We start from the raw sequence: 21,042 nt of genomic DNA on the forward strand, positions 1-21,042 counted from the left end.
GAAGGATGGAAAGAAAGAAAGAAAGGAGGGAGAGAAGGAGGAATGAAAGAAAAAGGAAGAGTGAATGGAAGAAGGGAAGGAGGGAGGAAGGAAAGAAAGAAAGAAAGACAGGAGGGAGGGAGAGATGAAGGAAAGAAAAAGAAAGTGAAAGGAAGAGGGGTGGGAGGGAGGGAGGAAGGAAAGAAAGACAAGAGGGAGGGAGGGAGGGAGGAAGGAAAGAAAGAGAAAGTGAAAGGAAGAGGGGTGGGAGGGAGGGAGGAAGGAAAGAAAGAGAAAGTGAAAGGAAGAGGGGTGGGAGGGAGGGAGGAAGGAAAGAAAGACAGCAGGGAGGGAGGGAGGAAAGAAAGAAAAAGAAAGAGTGAAAGGAAGCAGGGAAGGAGGGAGGGAGGAAGGAAAGAAAAAGAAAGTGAAAGGAAGAGGGGTGGGAGGGATGGAGGAAGGAAAGAAAGACAGGAGGGAGGGAGGGAGGGAGGAAGGAAAGAAAGAGAGAAAGAAGGAAAGGAGGGGCGGAGGGAGGGAGGGAGGGAGGAAGGGAAGGTAGGAAAAAAAGAAAGAGCAGGTAAAGTAAAATAGAATAAAGTATGAAATATAGTAGCGTTATTAAAACTTAAAAGTAATTATTGAAAAAAAATGGACCGATAGAACCCTGGGACATATTGTGGAAGCAAAGCTATACAGAGAGAATCTTACACAGAAGAATACACATACACATTCACAAAAAGAGAGCAGAGGGAAAAATCAAAAATCTTGCTCTCCAAGTCCACCACCTCAATTTGGGTTACTTTGTTGTAAAAAGAGGAAAAGGGCGAGAAGTCTGAAATCTTGCTAAGTCCACCTCCTTAATTTGGGATAATTCGTTGTAAAAAGAGGAAAAGGGGGGAAAGTCTTAAATCTTGTCCTCAAAGTCCACTTCCTCAATTTGGGATGATTCACTGTCTATTCATGCACTCCACAGACGCAGGGCACATCAAGTGGACCGTGGAGCTAATCCGCTGCCTCCGAGGCTGCACAGAGAGATTTCCCTGTCTCTTCTCTGCTCTCAAAGCTCCCGGGTCTCAGCCTTGGACCGGCCCCGCCTCTGCGCGTAGGTAGCCGGAGGGCGTCCGTTCTTGGCTCAGACAGGAGCCGCTGATGCGGGGGCTCTGGCTCACTCAGGCAGAGGGGAGGGAGGGACGCGCAGAGTGGGGCGGGCCTGCGGCGGCAGAGGCCGGCGAGGCGCTCCGTGCGCTTTCCCGGGAAAGCCTTTCCCGGGAAAGCCGTCCCCGGGTTCCGGGACCCCGGCAATGGCGGGGTGCACAGGCCCCCCGGAAGGCAGGGCGGACAGTGACCCGCGCTCGCACACAGGCCCCACGGCGGCGGCGGCAGCAGCAGCCCCAGCGTCCCACGCCCGTCTCCGGGGTCCGCGCCTTTAGCCGCGGCTCGCGCCCGTCTCCGGCGCTTCCCCAAGCAGCCCTCTTAATGCCCTCTCCTCGCGCACCAGGAAACAAAAGGGAAGAAAAAGCCTCTTGCCTCTTCGGCAGCTCCAGACCCTTTCCCCGGACTCCCTCCGGGCTAGCCGTGGTGCACTAACCCCCTCAGGCTCTCTTCCTGCCGCCAGACCCAGTCCTCTCCCTGCACTCCGACCGAAACCCGATACCCGAGCCTCAGCTCCCAGCCCCGCCCGCCACGGCGGCCGAGCAGACAAGCCTCTCGGGCTGGTGTGTGCCTGAGGGCACCAATTCTCTGTGCCGGAATCTCTCCGCTTTGCCCTCCACACCCCTGTTGCTGTGCTCTCCTCCGCTACTCCGAAGCTTTCCCCCTCCGCCACCTGCAGTCTCCGCCCGCGAAGGGGCTTGTAGTGTGTGGAAACCTTTCCTCCTTCACGGCTCCCTCCCACTGGTGCAGGTCCCGTCCCTATTCTTTTGTCTCTGTTTTTTTCTTTTTTCTTTTGCCCTACCCAGGTACGTGGGGAGTTTCTTGCCTTTTGGGAGGTCTGAGGTCTTCTGTCAGCGTTCAGTATGTGTTCTGTAGGAGTTGTTCCACGTGTAGATGAATTTCTGATGTATCTGTGGGGAGGAAGGTGATCTCCCTGTCTTACTCTTCCGCCATCTTCCCAGGGTCCCATATGTACTCTTTATTGGAAACACACACACACAAATTCTAACTGTAGTTGTGTATGTGTGTATAGGGATGTGTGTGTGTGTGTGTGTGTGTAGGGAGGATCACAATGTATATACAGTTAGAATCTTAATATAAAATTGTGTTGGGTTAAGAATTTTACAGTAGCTATAGTTTTACTTCACCTTAAATTGGAAAAATTCCCTGTCCCTAATGAAAATTCGGATGACAGTTAAACTCTAGTAACCCTGTTTGTCCTGAGAGTTTTATTTTGCTGCAAATTTACAATTAGGGTACGTATTATGAAACTGAAGGAAGATGCAAAAATATTTATGTCTATTAATAGAAGAATATATTAAAAACAGGATTAAAAAATATGCATAATGAATTAATTCCATGGCATTGAGTTTCAGAATACGTTTAAGTCAAAGGCTAGTGATAAATTTTGGAGTACTTATTATTGCAGGTTTGCCTATTCTTTGAGTATATGAAGAATTCAAAATATTAATTCACATTACATGTTACATTTACATTTTAAGGTAATTTAGTTTATTTTTAACAATGTTTACAAGTTACAAAATTAATTTTCAAAATCTAGTGTAATAAATTGGTACAAATAGTTGTAGGTGTTTTTTTATATAGAAATCTTCTTGTAAACTGCATTAGGTTCATCTGAGAGTAACCAATAACCAAGATAACTGTGAATTAATATAAATGTTTAATTTTTCTTTTATATAAAAGTCCAAGAGGCTTTATTAAGGACCGATTACAAAATCAAAAGGAAGGAAACACTTTTACAAATTTACCTAGGCAAAAACTGTGGTAAATCTATAGGAGAGATTCTAACAGTGCCATACCAGAAAATGATGAACATAATTTTGTGATAACTCAGGTTCAATTACAGGTCTGTGTGACATTCTAGATATTCTAGATGCAATGAGCTAGCTGAAGCAGCTGACTAAAGCTTAAATCCTACCATAAATGAGACAAAATTAAATTGTGATGCCAGAAAGCCCTTGAGAAAATGCAGAGCAAGGAATCCAAAACCATAAAAAGAAGACAATGTTGAGTGGATTTATCCTATCACCATCTTAATCATCATCTAAATATTTTCCCAGTGGGGCCTGAAGTCACTCCTTTCATCAAGATATTAAGAAAAACATTAACAAAATGAGAGCAAGAATTTTTTTAAAAGTAACTATAATGACTATTCTCTGTAGAGTAGGGATGAAGGTAGAAGATGCTGAATGAAGTGATGGTAGGGCAGATAGTAGCAGCACTAACTATTCAGGGGAAATGTCATGCTTTTCTATAATAAGAAGAAATTTGGAGGAGTAATTAATAATATTAAATGGATCCATGAACTAATTGATTACAGGGTCTCCAGGACCAATAAAAAAGGAAGGCAAATTAATTCTATTTGAGCTGAATAAACAACTAAAATTATAATTTAAAATATAAGTCTGGGAAGTATGACATTAGCAAGATGGCAGACTAAGAAGCTCTAAGCCCTCCTTCCTCCATGGAAACAACTAGAGTCTGACTTAAATAGTCTTATAAGAGTTCTAGAAATTAGTCAAAGATCTACAGCAACCAAAGAAATGCCCCATGAAGAAAAAGCCTCTTCATAATGGTAATAAATTTTGTGGTGTTTATACTTGCCCTTTTTCCTCCCTCTCCCCAGCATGGCACGGTTTGGGGGAATCAGTGACCCAGTTCTCAGTACCCTTCCTAAGACCAGAGAGATCAGCATGGATGGAATTTGCAATGTTGTAGCCTGTTTGGTTGTTGCCTGTGTGATTTGTATCTATGTCACCTAACTCAAGAATTCAGATGTTCAAAAGTGGCATAGTTAGATCTCAGGCTAAGAGAAACTGTGATAAGCAGCTGGCATTGCAAGGGGAATATAGACCCATAGATGTTTAGGCCAAGAGATTACTAACTGAAGAATACAACAACTGGATCCCTAAGCAAAAGTGCCATTAGGGCTCTTAAGGAAATTAAGGCATTTAACAGCAACTGTGTATATGGAGGAATCAGGTTAAAAAAAAAAAAAAAGCGCATGTAGAGGCCAAGAGAAGAGTCATGCCCAGAAATTCCTGAGAAAACATTAAGCTTTCACTTATATGAGATACCTAGGGTAGTCAAATTCATAGAGACAGAAAGTAGAATGGTGGCTAATAGAGACATGGGGAAGGAAGTGATGTCGAGTTACTGTTTAATGAGTATGGATTTCAGTTTGGGAAGATGAAAAAAGTTCTGGAAGAGGATGGTGGTGATGGTGGTACAACAGTGTGAATGTACTTAATGCCATTGAACTGCACACTTAACAGTGGATAAATAAAATGGTAAATCTTATGTTATGTATATTTTACCACAATGATAAGTCTATCTCTGTTGAAAATAGCCCTCCCTTGAGCCTTTGTAGTTACTGTAGTCATACCATTCCAAGATCTGGATTACTTGCAGACTCAGAGTTCCTGCAATAAAGGGTAGTACATATAGCTTGAAAAATAACTATATAATAAAAACATAAATGTAGGCCACAAATCTTTCATCTAGTCACCTCTAAATGGTCATCTGTCAAGTAGCTCATAGGTTATTGCACACTACCTCTAATCTAAAACTAATGCTGGTGCTTTGAATCCAGACCACCACTATAGTCCACTTACTGGTCAAAATGGATACTCACTAAGTTTAGGTGATGAGTGAGTTTTTACCCAAGCCTGTAGTACAATGGAACTATAGGTCCACAGACCTATGTTGTTTTTATTTCCCCAGTTTCTTCATATATAGTTAGAATAATTATATTCAGCAAATGGGGGGATTTCTACTTTGTGCCCTGTTATTTGGAGAGGGTTGTATAGTAAGAATATTAGAAAGCTTTGGATCTCACTCATTTATAAAAGTAGTAAGCCAAATGCAAAACTATATCCCTTGTGATTTTGCAGAGATTGTTGCCATACTCAAAAATTTGAAAATACAGGGATGGGGATTCCCATTACACTCTCATTTAACTTACCTTTTCAGTAAGACAGATGGGTCTTAGAAGAAGATAGTGTATTAGTGTACATTACACCAGGTTGTGTCTTCCACTGCAGCTGTTGTTCCAGATGTGATCTCTTTACCAGAGTAAATCAATACAGCCCCTGGTACTTGTTATTCAGCCCTTGTAATTTTTTGATAACATTTGTGTGATAGATCATTACAATAATGGCTCCTAAGAAATAACCCCTCTCATATCCATTACTTTGTTTAATCCCTTCATTTGTTAACTCTGGCCTTTACCATTGTGCCTTGCTTAGGCTAATGGGATAGTAGCAAAAATGACTCAAGAGGCTTGACAAATGCTTGTGCATTAGGGTTTGCCCTCTCTTGCTTGTTGCTTTTGAAAACTAGTTATAATGCAAAGAAGCTTTAGCTAGTTTATGGGAGACATGTGGCCCAGAAAAAGGCCAGCATCAATTTCCATACATAGCCATAAAACTGAACAAAATTATATGAGATAATGATTTTCAGAAATTGGAAAAAAAGGTAGAGCAGGGCTGTGATCCCAGAAAGAATGGAATTAAACAAGGTGAGCCCTCTATCATCTCACGACTTTCTAATTTCATGTATGGTGCAAAGGCGCCTCCTCAGACTGCAAAGCAGGGACAAAGTTTCCAAAGCAAGGTTGGTGTTGTGTTTCTCTAAGGAGAGAAGACAGAGATTCAAGTTCATATAGAACAAAGCAGTTAGAATGGTAGGGCAGAGTACCAGGGAGAACATGACTATCAGGAAAAGAGTTCAAGACATTTTTATAGAGTTTCTTTGATTTGATTTTTTAATGAATTTTAATCTAAGCAAGTGTAAGGTACAATTTCATGAAACCAGATACAGAATTTTCAAGGAAAGAACAGGAAGCCTTGACTTCACTCAATGCTCAGGAAGTAGCAAGTAGAACAATTATTGAAGCTCATACCAGGCTGGGGATAGTTTATGTTTATACAAGTGAGAGTGGAAAGACCAAATAATACATGAGCAGAATCTTCTGAATTATATCAACTTAGTAGTAAGATTTACTTACCTCTTGACTAAAATCTACTCTGGCCCTGTTCTAACAAATTAGAAAAATAATCAGAAACGATTAAACTAAATTCAGGAAATTTATCTGAACATAAGAACAAAATCAAACATGATTTAAAGGACTCTATCAAAATTAAACAACTGACAGTTCAAAATTGGCAAAGTGCAACCTAAAATAAAGGGAAAAAAAGAGACAACAACCAAGCAAATAACAGGGAAATCCATAACCAAAAAAACCCCCCAAAACCAAAAAACAAGCCATTATTTAATTTAAATCCACACAGAAATGGAAAGAGATGATGAAAAGACAGGGATATTATATGCTTAAACTTTTCAAGAAGTCACAGGAATCACATGACTGATGAAGATAGAAATGGAAGATATATAAAAGACAAAAATAGAATTTATAGAGATTAAAAATAAAACATTTTAAATTACAAGTACACTGGAATTAATACAGAGCACAGACCACAGAAGAAAACATCATAGAAATTAAAGAATAGAAACTATGTAAAGTCAAATATAGAGAGACAATAAATGAAAAAAAGAAACAACAGAGCAACTGTGAACTGTGAAACAATATTATTCAGACTAGCATACATGTAACCAAAATCCCAGAAGAGGAAAATGTGAGAGATAAAAAATATATTTGAAGAAATGATAGCCAAATATTTTTTAAAAACCTTATAAAATTTTTAAACCCACACATCCAAGAAGCTCAATAAAACAAAGCAGAATAAATATAAAGAAAACTACACCAAAGTATATAAGAATCAAATCCTAAATACAAGGTAAGGAGAAAATTTCAAACACAACAAAATTTCACTAAGCATTAAGAACTCAAGACAAGATCAAAGATAAGAATGACTGTGAAATTTATATCAGAAATTATATAAGCCAGAGGACAAAAGAAAGATATATCTTTAATTTATTGAAATAAAATAATCTAGAATTATTTAACCAGCAAAAAGCATTTTTCAATATTGAATGTGAAATAAGGACATTTTCAGACAAATGGCAGCTGAAAGAATCAATCATCAGCAAAATGATACTATAAGAAATGTGAAAGGAAGTACTTCAGGCAGAAGAAAAATGACACCATATGTTAAATTAAATCTACATGAATGAATGAAGAGTACTGATAATGGAAAATATGTTGATATATTTTTCCTAGATTTTTACACTTAAAATAATAAATGATCAAATGTAAAAGCAATGTATCATGAGGTCTATAATGTATATGGATGTGACATATATGACAACAATAGCACAGAGGATGGAAGGGGATATAAAAGTGTTCCAGTGTAAGAGTCTTTCACTGTACATGAGGTGATATAATATTATTTGAAAATAGATTTTAATAAGTTAAATATATTATAAAACCTAGAAATACCTTTAAAATTTTTTAAATATATAAATAATAAACCAATGGTGAAGATAAAATCATTGAAAAAATTCAATAAAAGACCAGAAGAGGAAAATAATCCCACAAAGAACAGGTGGGAATGATAGAAACCAAACAGCAGGATAGTAGATTAAAACTGTAAACTTATGGATTATTACATTAAATATTAATTTTCTAAACTTTACAATTAAAGGCACAGATTTTGAGACTGTCAGATATAAATCAAGACACAACTATAGACTGTCTACAAGAAAGCAGCTTAGAAATATATAAATACAGATAGATTAAAAGTAAATGTTAGATTCAACTTCTAGTTAAGATGGAGTTACAGGAAACGGATCTCCCTTTCCTCATAAAACATGTAAAATGCAATATGGAACAAATGAAATGATGAAACTCAAAAAACTGGACAGCAGGAGAATGTCCTTAAATGATGAGAAACAATAAAGGTAGGCTATATGATTGCTAGCTTACTTCCTGGAGAATGTTTCTAAGTCATGATCCAGAGAGGAGGCACCCAGGCAAAGACCATTAGTCTTTCTGACTTGAGGAGGTGGGGCTGGAATTCTGGGGAAGACAAAATGGCAAGAGTTCACAGAACAGAGTATCAGAAAGGACAGAGCTACAAGAGCAAGAACTCCAGAGGTCTGTGGATGGCCCCCTTTGGACATTTAGTTGACTATTGATAACCACATGTATGTGAGGAAGTGATCCAATGCTGAGAAAAGAACTATCTGACAGGATTATAGGGAATACTGCTTGCAGCTCCTATAGCGTCAAGAGTAGTGTCTCTTTTCAACAGCCCAGAGTAGAAAAACTCATAATTCAGGGAGTATCATTTAGGGCACTAAGTAGGATCTTGCCTTAGTTAATGGGAAAAAAAATTAACCCTAGACTAAATATATCTCTGGATCTACCTACTAAAGATTAAATAATACACTAAGATATCAAACTGTTAATAAGTAACTTTCTATGTCCCACAACACTGGTATATTATTCAGTTCAAAACTTTCCATTTGATTCTTCTGTGTATCTTTCATTTACTTGCTGAGACTTTCAACTTTTTTCATTTGTTTCAAGAGCGTTTTAATTGTTTGTTGAATCATTTTTATCCTGGCTGCTTTAAATTTTTTGTCAAGTAATTCTATCACCTTTATTATCTTGCTGTTGTCCTTTATTGATTGTCTTTTTTCATTCAGTTTGAGGTATTACTGGTTCTTGGTATGCTGAATGATTTTTTATTGAAACATGGATTTTTATATTATGAGGTTCTGGATCTTTTAAAATTTTCATATTTTAGATGGGTTTTATTTTTTTATTTTTTTTGGTTACTGCTCTGGCAGGAGAAAGGTGATGCCACCTCACTACTATCAGGTAAAGATAAGTCTCAATTCCCCACTAGGTCACCACCTACACCTGAAGGGGTAGCGGAGCTTTTCCTTATTCCTAAGCAGGGGTGGGAATACTGGCTTCCCATGCTGTCTTCACTGACAGTGCAGTGGGGATGATCATTTTACTGCTGGGCTGTGGTTAAAGTCCTGCCTTTTTCCACTAAGCCTCCTCTGACACCTCCTCAGTATAGGGAAGAGCACCTTGTTACTGCTGGGTGGAGGTGGTGGAATTGCATGCAAGCTATATATTCTTCACTGACACTGGGGGAAGGGAATGCCTTGTCACTAGCCAGAGTGACAAGGGATAAATGTTTCTTCTCTTTAGAACCAGTTTTGTCTGAAATCTAAAAGATTTACATCTATTAGGCTGGTTCTGGTCCATTACTAGAGAGTATCACCTTTTTTCATCTCTCTTTTTGCCTGTGCCTATTACATTTCTAGGTATCCAGCTTCTTCAGCTCTAAATCTAGGAATGAGAAGCAAAACAGAATCCCATGTAACTCACACCCATGTAATTTCTCTGTTCTTCCTTCTTCATTCAGCTTTCATAGTCTTTTGTTTGTTTTATATATAATGTTCATAGTTTTTATTTGTGCTTAGTGGAAGCAATAAGGAAAAGTACATCTACTCTGTCTTCCCAGAGCAGCAGTTTATGTTTTATTAATATTGTTTGTGATTGATAAAATAATATTAGTATACATAAACATTTGATCACATGTCCTCAGAACTTGTTTCCTAATCTACAATAAATTTTAGAGTAGCTGTTTTGTAATATTTTAAACTCAGATCTGGTGAATCATACCTATAGGGTGATTTAAAACTGAGTATAACAAGGGGTAAATATGGAATTCTCCCTAAGAATTCAGTGATATTTGCAATGAAACTGTGATTTGTGGCATTAAATCTGCTTGATCTATATATTTTTAACAGCTTTAGATTTAATCTATCAAGTAGAATTAATTAAAATAGATAATTTAGAAATAGTTTTGAAACTGAAAGTATTGTAGAAGAAAGGAGTAGATTAAATAAACCTAGTTTGAGTTGAAGTACTGCCTCCACTTTTCCTGGCTCTGTGAAGTGAAAATAATTATTAAAACGTTCAATTCCATTTCTTCATCTCTAAAAAACAATGATGTTTTCCATGATTACCTCACTGTGTTGTTTTATCCCTAAATTTTAAGTTTTATAAAAGTCATTACTCATCAGTACAAATCATTGTAATATTCCCTATTCAAACCACGTACTTCTGAGACCACATTGGTCTAAGTTGAGTCACTGGTATTTTTCAGAAAGAAAAAAAATAAAATCAATAAAATTGAAATTTAAGAACACCAAATATACCTAATAATAATAATAATAAAATAAATTTAGAGATTCATAAAGCTCAATAAAGAGTAATCAGGATAAAAACAAAGAAATCCAAGACTACACACTTAATAAAGAAATAACTGCAACATGATTTGAGGAGTGAAGCATGCAGATATATATATAGATATATACACTCTGAGTGGGCTGAGTCTCCTGCAGAAATCAATTTAAAACTCTGTAGAAAATACCCAGACAACTAAACAACAATGTAAAGAATCTACTCAAATGATCTGGAGCATAAACAAAGCCAGGTAGATTTTGAGGATCAGCTGCCAAGTAGAAGAGAAGACTATTGACATGGGTGAATTTTCTGTTGTTATGACTTTTAGCCAGAGGCAGGCCACACATAGCTCTGTATAGTATATTTACAACTTGGATAGAAAGAAAACTAATATATATGGTGTGAAGACCTAGAGGACAGAGTTTAGTACAATCATAGCCACAGTAGAATGCAGAGTGAATTTCTGTGGGAAGCAAGCAAAAGAGGAGGTGCCCATATTCTATGTATAAACTGTCCAAAATCTGGTTGATACTTGAAGCACCACATGCCTGGTCTAGACTATAAGCAACGAAACTATAGATGAAGACACTGAAATCATCTTTCAACTTCTGTCCAAGTCACAGAGTTTGAATTTTGAGTCTATCCAAGTCAATATCTTGTTAAACACACTAATGTCCTTAAAAAGAATATAACAGAATCATTATTATCCACAGTATTATTTTCACAATGTCTAAATATAAACCAAAATTGCTCTACATCTGAGGAACCAGGAAAATGTGATTTATCCTCAAAAATAAAAGACAGTCAACAGAGATGATCTCCGATATGACCAGATAGTGATATCACCAGAGAAGGGCTTTAAAGTCAACATAATAATATACTCATTAATATGAAGCAAAATATATCTGTAATAAGTGAAAAGATATCAGCAGAGAGTTAGAAAAAATAAAAAGCAGCCATATAGCACAGGGAGATCAGCTCAGTGCTTTGTGACCACCTAGAAGGGTGGGAGAGGGAGGGTGGGAGGGAGAGGCAAGAGGGAGGAGATATGAGGATATATATATATATATATATATATATATATATATATATATATATATATATATATATATGGCTGATTCACTTTGCTATAAAGCAGAAACTAACACACCATTGTAAAGCAATTATACTCTAATAGAGATGTTAAAAAAATAAAATAAAATAATAAAACATTTTAAAGTGGAAAAAAATAAATAAAATGCTTTGTTCTTTTTTTAAAAAAAAGACAAATGAAAACTATCCAAATGAAAAATATATAATATACAGAATAAAATTTTACTGATTGGTCTTAACAAAATGGTGATTACAGAGGAAATAATCAGTGTAATTGAAAATGATCAACATGAATTATACAATAAAAAAAACAGAGATAATAAAACTGAAAAATACCAATACTGGTTCAGGGACCTCCAAGACAGTATCAAAATGTATAAAATATTTCTTATTTCAGTCCCTGAGGGGAACAGGAAATATTTGAAAAAATATTGGATAAAAGTTTTCCTAATGTAGTAAAAATATAAATGTAGAGTTCCAAAAAGACTCAGCAAATATAAGACATAAGAAAACCATACTTACCAATACCATAGACAAATTATTGCACACCAAAAATAAGAAAAATCCTGAAAGAATCCAGACTAAGATGACATGTTATACAGGGAAGCGTGTGCCTTTTCAACAAAATCTATGGATGACAGAAGGCAATGGAATGAGGTCTTCAGAATGCTGAGAGAAAAATAATTCTGTCAACTCAGAAATATGACATCCTTCAAAAAAATCCTTTAAGAATAAAAACAGAAGTGAACAGATATTTTTCCAAAGAGGAAATGCAGATGACCAGTGGGTACATGAAAAGATGCTCAACATCACTAATTGTTAGGGAAATGCAAATCAAAACCACAATGAGATAGCACCTCACACATGTCAGAATGGCTATTATCAAAAATAACATAAATGAATTATGTTGGTGAGGATCTGAGGCAAAGGGAACCCTTGTACACTGTTGGTGGGAATTTAAATTGGTACTGTCACTGTGAAAAACCGTATGGAGGTTTCTTAAAAAACTAAAAATAGAACTACCATATGACCCAGCAATTCCACTCCTGGATATATATACCCCGCCCAAAAAAAAAACAAACAAAAATACTAATTTGAAAAGATACATGCACCCCAATAGTCATAGCATCATTATTTACAATTGCCAAGATATGGGAGCAACCTAAGTATACATAAACAGATGAATGGATAAAGAAGATGTGGTATACAACCCAGCCATAAAAAAGAATGAAATTTTGCCATTTGTAGCAACATGGATGGACTTGGATTGCATTATTCTAAGTGAAATAAATCAGATAGAGAAAGGCAAATACTGTATATCACATATGTGGAATCTTACAAATACAACAAACATGAATATAACCAAAAAGAAGCAGACTCACAGATATAGAGAACAAACTATTGGTTACCAGTGGGGAGGGGGAAGGGGCGTTATAACATTGGGTGAGTGGGAGGTACAAACTATTGGGTGTAAGATAAGCCACAAGGGTGTATTGTACAACACAGGGAACATAGTCAATATTTTGTAATAATGGTAAATGGAGTATAATCTTTTAAAATTGTATAAAAAATAAAAGTGCAGTAAAGACATTATCAGGCAAAATTTATTGCCGTCAGTATGTAATATAAGAAATGCTAAAAAATGTTGTCTAAAAGGAAATGACATGAGGATTTTCAGGAAGGAATGAAAAGGGGGTCTTTTTCATTATTGTAAAAGACTGTGTTTCCTTATTGTCTTTAAAGTACACATATGGTTTAAAGTAACATTATAACATTATCTTGCAAAGATTACTATACATATTGGGATTATATCATTAAGGCTGGGATGATTTCCCACATGGTTCAACGTTTCTACATTTTACATAAAGCAGTACAATATTAAACATATGTATAATATTGTGAGAATATGTGCAAAATTATTATAGTAATAATTGCAATTTGTTTTGAGTTAGATAATTATATATATATATATATATATATATATATATATATGTAATCAAAGAGAATGAGATTAGAACAAATTAATGATACACCTTCATGTGTTGGTGGTAGAAATGGCAAACTGTTTGAGAAAGCTTTTAAAGAGGAATACACACAAAATGTAATACCTTTATGGACAAAACTGCCAAGATGACAGACCCCATAAGATTGTGCAGAAAAACTGTGTAAAATTCCTGGACCCCAGTGTACCAACTGTAAAGATATCAGGACATTTCATCAAAGAAAACAAACCAATGAGGAAAGCCTACTTCAAGGATATCATACAAAGTAACAATATATAGAAACCTAGTTCATGCACATTCTCTTCTCAACACTAAAGATCCATGTAAATTGAATTCCTTGAAACATTTTATGATCTGCCCACTTTCTCTAGATTTGCTCAGCTAGGATCATATCAATTATAACTTTGTGATGAATATATGAATTATATAATTAGTATAAATCTTTGTGGTAAATAAAACTATAGAAGAAAAGATATAAGCGTCTAATATATTATTGGATGCTTCCAATAATCACAGAATAGATACATATAAATATATGTGGGATATATATATATGTATGTGTATACATATAATTGCACATAGTTACATGTATATTATTATATATTACATTATGTAAAATAGTTACACAAATAGTTATATGTACTATTATATATACTATAGTAAATGTAAGCTATATGTAACGTATAATATATATACTTATACTTAATAGTTGAGTCTGGTGAGGCAAAGAACATTACAACCACATCACATTTACATTTAAATAAGGCCAATGTTGCAGATGCTAAGGTTAGGAGGGCACACCAATCAACACAGCTGCTGTGTTTTACTCTAATTTCCATTGCTGTTGCTCTTTTATAAGGAGTCCACATGCTGTAAGAAAGAAATAGATGATTTCAAATCTACTAATTATTATCATGATGTTATTAATTTAGACCAAGATAATAATAAGATGGTGTTTGTGAAGAAAGACTTCATTATGGAATTAATTGCTTTGATTAGGGTCAACACAGGAGAAAAGATTTACATACCATTTAAGAAACAATTACTTTGATGGCTATTCAGGAGCCAAAGACATGCAAATTTAAAGAAAGCCTTTTACAATTTCCCTTTTACATTCAGATGCTAAGTTCTCTGATAAACCCCACTTGTTCTACAGAAAATTAAAATCACTGAATTGAAGAAGATCTGGGTAATGATGTATTATTGATGTATTCTGTAAATGTTCAAATTATTCTTGGCTTCAATTTTGAATTTATTTCATAGAAACAACAAAAAAATGGCATTACAAAGTCAGTTTTAATCTTAGTGTTGATGTTGTGGTTGTTTTCCCCTAATAGATATCCATAGAAGTAAATTACAGTTATCTTTATGAATTTACTGTTACTCTTTTTATTCTCATAGTTCTTGACTCTAAGACACATATGGAATGAGGAACTTTGTGTTTAACACCTGCTTCCAATTCATTGACTAAAAATGCAACTTAATTCCTTTGTTTTGCTGTTACTCAGTATTTTTTATTGTATTTTCCCCTTTGATGAGTGTTTAAACTCAATTTGAGAGGAAGCATGTCTCAGATATATATATCTTATATAAAAATATATTCTTCATGAGAAATAAAAAAAATTACCAACAGATTTGGTATGTATAAGTAATCTAATTTTGTTCTCACTTTTTTCATTCTCATGTATTCTCTTGGTTGCTTTTCACTGTAATGTCCCCTTCAAGTAAATGACCAGAACCATATTCAGGGTCAGATTTGACCATTAAAATTTAAAGTCATGAGGCTATAAATATCAGGATGTGTGACCCTTATTGAATATTAAGAAAACTAAAAATAAGTTTCTGATTCTAAAACACCTGCTTTATATTGGAAAATGACCATTAACCAAATAATCAAATGTTCCTTTAAAGGCATACATATACAAGCAATATTTCCCTTTTACATTCTTTATTTATTAGGCTCTTATATCAGCAAAACACCTTACTTTGGTAATAAAAGGAAAAGGGTAAAAAAACAATAATAACAATGGAAGTCAGATCCATCTTTGACGTTTTAATTGACAACAACAAAAGAACATCTAGAAGATAGAGTGTTCCTGATTTTTCTTTCCTATAATCTTTTCATGGCCACTTGAGACTCTGTAATTACAAGGTTATGGGTAAATTCTCATCAAAATTTCCTTATTCAGTATCCATAAAACCTTAAGTAAAAGCATCATTAAACCAAAAGTACATCTATAAGGAATTTATCTTTCATTCTAAAGATTTTTACAGCAGTTTTAGGTACATAGAAAAATAGAGAGGAAGGTACAGAAATTTGCTATATACTTTCTTGCTCCCCAGCATGCATAGTCTCTCCCATTATCAATATCCTCCACCAGCATGGTATATTTGTTGCAATTGATGGACCTGCATGGACACATCATAATCATCCAAAGTCTATAGTTTACATTAGGGTGCACTCTTGATGTTATACATTGTATGGGTTTGGGTAAATATATAAATGACATGCATGCATCATGATATTATCTTACAGAGTATTTTCACTGCTCTAAAAATACTCTGTGCCTTTGTGTTCATTCCTCACCTACCTCTTCAACCTCTAGTTACCATTGAACATTTTACTGTCTCCATAATTTTGCTTTTTCTTGAATGTCATAGAGTTGGAATCATACAACATATAGCTTTTTCAGATTGTCATCTTTCTTTTAGTAATATGCAATTAAATTTCCTCCATTTATTTTCATGGCTTGATAGCACATTCTCTTTAGTGCTGTATAGTATTCCACTGTCTGGATGCACTACATTTTATCTATCTATTCGGAGGAATATTTTAAACTAAGATTAAAAAAAAAAAAACGAATAGTGACATAGTAAGATGAAATCTGAGCTGCACTCAGAAAGGTTTCCCTCAGTCACCTTTCAATACTAGAACTGATGAATTGGAATCTAAGCTAAGGGTAATCTTTTTGGCACAAAAAGTGACTCAGTCTGCACTCCCTAGGAATCTAGGAGCTTCAAAATGAGCTTCAAACATGATAGAAGAGAAGGCTAGAAAATCCAGGGGTTATAATGCTTAATGACTCCCATCTAAGCAAATTATACCTGGAGAAATACACATCTTATTTAATACATAAGCATTGCTACACATTGATTAGTTAAATATAAGAAATATAAGCTTAAATATGAAATTTCCAATCCTACCTGAACAAAAAAGGCAACTGTTTGTACAAATGAGCCAAAGCAACCAACAGTAGATATCGACTCCAGAGACTGTATGTATTATCCATCTGATTCAGAATATAATATTACAGAGATTATACACTGAATAATAAAGAAATTATTTAAAAATTACAAAAGTGAGCAGGCAGATTTTAAAATCAATTAAATAGAACTTATAGAAATAAAAATAATTTTTGACATTAATTCAGTGCTGTTAGTATTAAAACATTTTTAATTGTGTTAAAGAGAATATTAGAAATCATTGATGGGAAGATAGCAAATTAGAAAAAAATACCTAAAGATGTTATACTTTAAGCATCAAAGGGTTGGAAAATAGGTAAGTGATATAAAGGAATATGGAAAAAAAAATTTTTAAAACCTCTAGGTCTTTCACATATTTCTAATTAAATCCCCTGAAGAGAGAGATGAGAGAGCAACAAAATTCAAAGAGGTAGTTCTGTGAATTGTGCCAAAATTATGAAAGATAAAACTGTATAAATATGGAGAGCACAAAGAATGTTGAATAAAATATAATCTAACATGTCAACAACAAATCACATAGTAGTAGTATTTTAGAGCACCAAAGTCAAAGAGATTATCTTAATAGTAATAGAACAGAAAGTGCACATAATTTAAGGAAACCCAACAAAACTGGAAGACATTGGAATAATATCCTCAAAATACTAAGAGAAAATAAATACTAATCTTGAATTGTGTATCCTGGAAAATTATCTTTCAAGAGTGATGAAATATAGAAATATTTTAAGATTAAAACAGAGAAATAAGCAAACAAAGTCTGAAAAATTTGTCCAAAGAGGCACTATTGCAGGAACTTATGAAGATGTATTTCAGCCATAGGTGTTGAGGTGTCAGTAAGGATATTAGTTTTGAAAATTATAAATGTATAAGCAATTAAAAACATTCATTGGCTAAATAAAGTAACAACGACAACCACAGCAACAGACACAACTACAATAATGCCAATTTTGGGGGTAAAAGTTCAAAACAACAATAGTGAATTTCAGAAGCAAGTAATCTGGGGAGAGAGAGAAATGGAGTTAAAATATTATAAGTTCCTAATGGTATTTACAAGGAAAGTGTGATCACAGTTACAAGGAAACTCTCCCCTCCTCCAATGAATAATGCCTCCTTCTATCCACAGTTATGTATAATTTCCTCCTATATTGACTTGGGGCATGACCATTCAACTTACTTTGCCTAATGTTTAAACAGAATATTGAAAAGCACTTATGCATTGGGTTTGTCTTCTTCTATTGCTCGGGACTCTTCTGCCATCAAGAAAGAAGCTTGGGCTAGCCTACTGGAAGAGGAGACTTCTCTAGTAAAAACAAACCACCTTAGCTGGGGTAACCCAGGAACCGGTCCCTGGCCAATTGGCCAGATGACCGAATTTCCATTTAAGACCCCAGAGGAGAGCAGCTCAAATTGCTAAATTATGTGATACTGAGAAATTAAAATCAGTATTGTTTTAAGCTACTAAATTTGGAGATAGTTTTTATGCAACATATAGAAATGAATTTAGGCTTTGTGAAGTTTATGCATGATAAGTTATTTTTTTAAAATCCCTGAAAGAATAGAGTATACAATTTCCAAAACAGTAGAGAGGGAGAAAACGGGGGAGGATTAGTTATTTTGCAAAAGTGTGACAAAGATAAAGTCAGTGAAAACAAAAAAAAGTTATGTTGAGAGAATTAAGTCCAATATTTCTGTTCCTACAAGAAATATGAAGACCAAACTGCCCTATTACAAGATGGGTTTTCAGATGGATTAAAATAAAGACTTACCTAAATCAAGAAGACTTTCATAGTGTGAAAGTACAAGTTTGAGAAAAAAAAATTCAAAAGAAAGTAAGCATAGCTCAACTTCCTATTCCACAATGATTTTTTTTCTTTTCAAGTACAAAAACTCCAGTTTCTCAAAGTTATGACATTATCAAAGGGAATATAGTGTGGTTTATAGTGCTGACACTGTGCATGACCTTGTGCTTATAATTTGTGCAGAGTTTAATAGATAATTTTTAAAAGTTTAGTTTGCTTATCTTGGATATTTAAATTTTAACACAGTTACTGACACATATTTAGCCTGTAAATATATGCTAGTAAATAAACTTAGCTCATATCTGGTTCTAACTACAGTTTTTATTTTATATAATCAAATGGAAAGCATTTATACTTGTATTTTATCTACACACCACCACTGCCAACAACAGAAAAATAAAAACAAACAAGAATATTTATAAAGTTTCCTTTTCTATTAATTCCTACAAAGTTACCTAGCATCTTTATGTCTTAATAATTACTACCAACATCAATTCACCTGGATGAGAACAGACTGAGGTCTCTGTCTCTTTTGTTGCTCTCCTCCCATTGGATAAAATATTTCCAAAATGTTAACCAAATCATATTGTTATCTGACTAAAACTCCCAAGATATCTTCCCATAGAATTTGAGTGGAATCTAAGTTCCTTAGCAGGATGGTTAGGATGATAATGTTGGCACCATTGCAATGGACAGCAACGGGTATCTGTTACTTGATTCTGCTGTTGCTACTTTGCTCAACAGCACCATTGCTGGGAGTCACTAATTGACAATTTGCCACCATGACTTATCACTATTATTAGTTCTGTGTTCTTTTTGCATTACTTGCTTTATATTTAAAGTTCTAGGTGGAAATTTTAATTTGCTGTGTATAGATAATGTAGCCATGCCCTAGATGTCTGGGTGTGGAGAGAGCAATTATCTGCTCCCTTGAGGTTCATAGTGAGAGGAGGGGACATGTCTCCCATTGTAATGACATAAAAGCTACAGGTTCTACTTAAATTATCTCCTTCCATTGACAAGCTTTCTTATATACCCTCCTTCTTATGCTTATACTTAAAAAATAGTTTTGCCAAACAAAATCCAGTTATCACTCATAAAACCAAGTATAAACTGAATTCCTCCCCTAAATCATATGTATTACAAGATCCATCTTGCTACACAGATTTCTTGATTAAAATCTTTCTTTTCTAGGATTATTTTTTAAGCTTTTGGACTAAATTTCACAGGTCATCGGCAATGATACATTGAGTGTGTGTGTGTGTGTGTGTGTGTGTGGAAAGGGAATGAGCATAAAGACAATTAAGATAATATATACAAATATATATATGACACAGAAATATTTTGAATATTGGTAGATGTTAGGGTCCTCATTTCTGGAACTGGCTTCTGGCCATGGCTAGTACTTATGATTTTCCTTTTCCACCGACCATTCCTTGCATCCTTGCTTTAGATTTAAATGTTCTGGGTGGAGCTTCTAAATACTTTTTAGTCAATGTTTCAGCTATTCTGAATTCTGTGTTTGTTACAGTAATTCTATTCTTACCTCCTAAGGAACCTTGAACTCTTGCTGGTACTTCCTATGTATGGTGGAAGTAGTACTCCATTAATTTTATTGCTAGACATGGGTTGTCCTTGCTTTATTTCACACACTTCTTGTTCCTATTTTCATAGAAGCAACAATATTTCCACTAATTATTTAGGATAAATCACCTCACACTATAAACTCTCTTTTTACTGGTTTGGTTAATGGAATGCCAAGCCAAAAATGACAAGGTAATACTTTTACCCACGTATTAAATTAGGCTCTTTCCAATTGAATGGAACCTTGAAGGAAGTACTGTTTTCTTAAGAACTAAAATGTCTAAATCAGTGGAGTCTAGGCTTATAGAAAAAGGAAGAAACAATAAGAGTGAATCATTAAATGGAATTTTGAGATATTCCATTTCAATGTTAATTCCTTAGATCACAGTTGCTTTGATGAAGTGTACAGAAAGCTTCATTTTACACTCTAGTATTATTATTGTATGCAAGGTCTTTCTTCCTCTTTGTGTCTGTGGGAGGATCATAGCCTTGTCTAATGTAGACTCAAATCTAACTTCTATTTTTCAAAACTTGACTTGATGTTGTTGTTATTATACAGTTTATGTGAGGCTTCTCAAGTAGGCTGTCAATCGTTTTCAGCTCAAGAGATCCCATGGTATCTGAAGTCCAAATCATTGTTACTCTCAAGCTAGCCAGACAGTCTTTGATGTTAGCCATGCCCAGTTTGTATCAAATTGCAATTGACCCTTGAACAACAAAGGTTTGTACATTGTGGATCCACTTATACCTGGGTTTTTTCAAGAGCAAATACAGTAGTACACGACCTGCAGTTGATGGAATCTGCAGATGCAGAACCATGGGTATGAAGGGCCTAGTATGAGACTTAAGTATCCATGGATTTGGGTATATGTGGGGCTTCTGGAACCAGTCCTCTGTGGAGACTGAGGGATGATGAAGTTTCGCTACTTAGTCTCTGACACTCTGGGCCGAGATGTAATGTTGTGTGACAAATGCA

Source organism: Mesoplodon bidens (genome assembly GCF_964165515.1).
Source record: "Mesoplodon bidens genome assembly, chromosome: 1".
Lineage (NCBI taxonomy): Eukaryota > Metazoa > Chordata > Mammalia > Artiodactyla > Ziphiidae > Mesoplodon > Mesoplodon bidens.